General features: G+C 35.4%; 1 pseudogene; it reads left to right on the top strand.

Moving 5' to 3' along the window:
• The first annotated feature begins 2,947 nt into the window (after positions 1-2,947).
• Positions 2,948-3,574, top strand: LOC111148859 (annotated as a pseudogene).
• Positions 3,575-4,259: the final 685 nt, after the last annotated feature.

Below are 4,259 nucleotides of genomic sequence, written 5' to 3'. Positions count from 1 at the left end.
ATTAATTGTAAAACTTCTAGAGGAGGTTGAGAGAAACAAGATGAAATTCTATAAAGTGCAAATGTCCTTATAGAAAATTGATATTTAAGAGGCTTGTGATCTCATATAATTAAGCCAGGACTTCAGATCCAAAACAGTACTAGAAGTGCCACATGGCAGAGCTGAGCCTCTACATCAATCTTCTCACTTTGTGTTTTCCTGGAAGTGGTCTCCTGCTATTTTTTGGACTTTACCACTCCAATGTGGTACTTTACCACTCCAGTGATGACCCCAGCTGTTACTGATAGATAGCATCTTTAACCCATTAGGTGTATATTCTCCTACAACATAAGATCCTCCAAAGATAAACTGTGTCCTGTATAAATGGGGAGAACATCTCCTTGTCAACCTCTATGTCTCGCAACAAAAGATAAATTTTAAAAAGTAGTGGTGCCTGTGACCCACGATTGGATTGTTATTAGTGAAAGAATTTTCTGCATGTTCTTCCTATGGACTTTTCTTCTTTATGGCTCAGTTAGAAGACTGTAGGAACTCATCTTTGAGTTCTAATTTGAGACAAACACTGTGTAGTGCAATGAATGTCTTTCCCACTTCTTTCACTTTATACTTTCTTCCTCACCTGTGGTCTTTCAGCTTCAGTTAGACTTATGCCATCTTTCCAAAGCCCACAGTAAGTTTGGGCTTCATTTTCACAAGTTACAGCCTGTCTTGGGGACTGTGGCCTGTTCTATTTGGTAGGAAACTAACATATCAGCTAGGATTGATGAGTATATCAGATCTGGGGCAACATTATGAGGTTTTTATTTCTTCATACTTTTATCTAAAAATGAATTTTTGTGTGTTTTTCAGACTGAAGCTTTCTGATTGAATGTACATGAATTCATATCAAGCAATCTCAGAAAAAGTTTCATGTTTAATTGTTAATTTTTCAAGTACTTATTCTTTTACACATTTGAGATTTCTTTTCTAATTTTGTAAATAAACTGCAGAAGTACTTGTCAAAAGAAAAAAATACACTGCCATTTGGAAAGAAAAGCTTAGGTCAAGTGCTTGAGTGTTTTCTAGCAGGTGGATATGTCATGTTGACCTACTAGTGGAATACATTATAAAAGATCTCTCTTAAAGGGGCCTGAGCAGCATATTCTAAATTCTATTATGTATTAATCTTGTGTCCATTTTTTAATCAAACAGTCATTCTGATTCTCAGTTGCTTCATTTGTAAAATGAAGATATTAACCCCACAGTATCACAGTATCTGACATACACAGTTATTAGAATCATTAAGATCATCATAGATTAAAATGAAGTGTTATGTGAATCTGAAGTTTTGATTATTTTTCAGGTTCCTGAGCAACAAATGACATTATAATAGACACTTATTGTGGAATATGCTTAGTCCACCTCTTCTGTCAGCTATGCCCCCAAATTATATTCAACAGAGTATAGTGGTTAATACGTAGTCTCTGGAAACAGATAGTCTTCATTACAATTAAAGCTCCATCACTTAAAAAACTTTGTAATTTTGGACATTTTTCCTACAGCATCTGTGTTTTAGCTTTGTTGTTCTTTTTTAAAAAGATTTTATTTATGTATTTGACAGAGAGATCACAAGTAGGCAGAGAGGCAGGCAGAGAGAGAGGAGGAAGCAGGCTCCCCGCTGAGCAGAAAGCCTGATGCAGGGCTGGATCCCAGGACCCTGAGATCACAACCAGAGCCTAAGGCAGAGGCTTAACCCACAGAGGCACCCAGCCACCCCTTAGTTTTGTTTTTGTTTGTTTGTTTTTAGAGAAAGAGTGTGCAAGCAGAGGCAGGGAGGGACAGAGGGAAAGAGAGAGAAGAATCCCAAGCAGCCTCCACGCTGGGCTCGATCCCACAACCCTTTGATCATGCCCTGAGCTGAAATCAAGAGTTGGATGTTTAAGCACCTGAGCCACCCAGATGCCCCATTTTAGTTTCTTTATATATAAAATCGTATAATAGTAAAGAGAGTCTATATCATTGAAAGGCTTACACAAGAAAACACATAGAAAGTGCTTAAAACAGTGCCCAGTACACAGTTGTTAACAAATGCTAGCTATTATTATCCTGTCACTGTGTTTTCCTTCTGAAATCCTACTTAACAAAACAACAACAAAAAAAAAAAAAAAAAAAAAGAGTTGACCAGATGAGATGTGGACACAAGAGCAAAAGGATCTAATTTTTTTCTTTGGCTTCAATTAGATTCCTGCAGTATGGTTTCAATAAATTCTGTATTGGGGACTATTTTTTTTTTTTTTTTTTTAAATATGGAACGCTTCACGAATTTGCGTGTCATCCTTGCGCAGGGGCCATGCTAATCTACTCTGTATCGTTCCAATTTTAGTATATGTGCTGCCGAAGCGAGCACATTGGGGACTATTTTTAAGCTAGTTCAAGGACTTTCCTCTTATTGAGAACTAAAGGAAACAAATCATATAGCTTGTATATTATTTAACTGATTCGATAATCCCTGTGTATAGTTCAGAGTACAACATGCAATTATATGGCGGTACTTTTTCCTCATGAGCTATTTATTAGTTCAATTTGGAATAGATGCTTCTAAAATGTCCACATTAGAAATCTATTCTACTAAACAAATAATAGAAACACTTGCCTTCTGGAAAACCAGACAGAGTAATATTGGTGAAATATTAAAAAAAAGGGAACAAGATCATAACTTTTTGTTTTTATTCATTATGAAGGTAATTTAATTAAAATTTTACAATGAGCAATTCTCAAGAGTGGAGAGAGTGAGGAGGCTGCATCTGGCTTCCACTTTCACAGCCATTGCAGTACATTGAGCTCCACAGAGACAGTGACAAGGCAAGCAAGAGCCAGATGGGCACTGGGTGACTTTGCGCCTTACAGAAGGAAATAATTAAACATAGGCAGAGGAGAGCCTAAAAAGCCGAGAGGCAAATGTCATCACATGCCTTCTTTGTGCAAACTTGCTGAGAGAAGCACAAGAAGAAGCACCCAGAAGTTTCTGTCAACTTCTCAGTTTTCGAAGAAGTGATCAGAAAAGTGGAAGGCCACGTTTGTTAAAGAGAAAAGAACATTTGAAGACATGACAAAGGTAGACAAAACTGGTTATGAAAAAGAAGTTAAAACTGACATGCCCCTATAGGGGGAAAAAAAAGAAGTCTAAGGATCCCAGTGCACCTAAGAAGCCTCCTCCACCCTTTTTCTTGTTTTATTCTGAGTATTACCCCAAAAATTACAGGAATATCCCAGACTATCTATTGGTTATATGACAAAGAAACTGGGAGAAATGTGGAATAATATTGCTGTAGATAACAAGCAGCAATAGGACTAGAAGGCTGCTTAGCTGAAGGAAAAATATGAAAAGGATATCGTTCATAGTGGGCCAAAGGGAAAGCCTGATGTAGGGGAAAAAAAAAGAGTCATCAAGGCTGAAAAAAGAAAGAAAAAGAAGGAAGAGGAAGAAAAGAAAGATAAAGAGCATGATTATGAGTAGGAAGATGAAGATAAAGAAAAAGATGATGATGATGATGATGATAAGTTGGTTCTAGTGCTGTTTTTCTTTTGCCTATAAAGCATTTAACCACCCCCTATACAACTCACTTCATTTAAAGAAAAGAATTGAAATATAAGGCTGTGAAAATTTTGTTTTTAAACACTACAGTGTCTTTTTTGTATGTGTAATTAATACACTATGAAATGTATCTTTTTTAGATAGTCCTGTCCTGGTAGTATTTTCAATAGCCACTAATCTTGCCTGGTACAGTATGGAGGTTGTAAATTGGTGTGGAAATTTAAAGCAGGTCTTGTTAGTGCACAATATAAATTAGTTATATATGCGGATGGCAGTTTTTCCATCTTCAGTTGTCTCTGATGCAGCTTATATGAAATAATTATTGTTCTGTTAATACCACTGCATAACTGCAAAAAAAAAAAAATTGTAGCCATTTCATTAGCACTCAGTATGCTTCTAAGTAAATGAAATTTTTGTATTAAATAAATAAATAAAATGAGCCATGCTCTCAAACAAAAAATAAAACACCAAAACTGATTCAAAATTTTTGAAGTTTAGACTTGAGCTTTTATATTTTGCATGGAAATTTAGGTTTTTAAAATTTTCCAGAAAAATGGCTATTCACCTTTTTGATTCAAATAACTTAGTTTTAATTTATTAATAATTTCTTTTCCATTTAGGACTAATATGTTAGTGTTATACTGATCATTGTATATATATGTGATTTCTTAAGTAAAAGTTTTCT

Source organism: Enhydra lutris, unplaced genomic scaffold (genome assembly GCF_002288905.1).
Source record: "Enhydra lutris kenyoni isolate GAN:26980312 unplaced genomic scaffold, ASM228890v2 scaffoldscaffold21, whole genome shotgun sequence".
Classification (NCBI taxonomy): Eukaryota; Metazoa; Chordata; class Mammalia; order Carnivora; family Mustelidae; genus Enhydra; species Enhydra lutris.
This window is presented reverse-complemented; position numbering and strand designations above follow the sequence as displayed.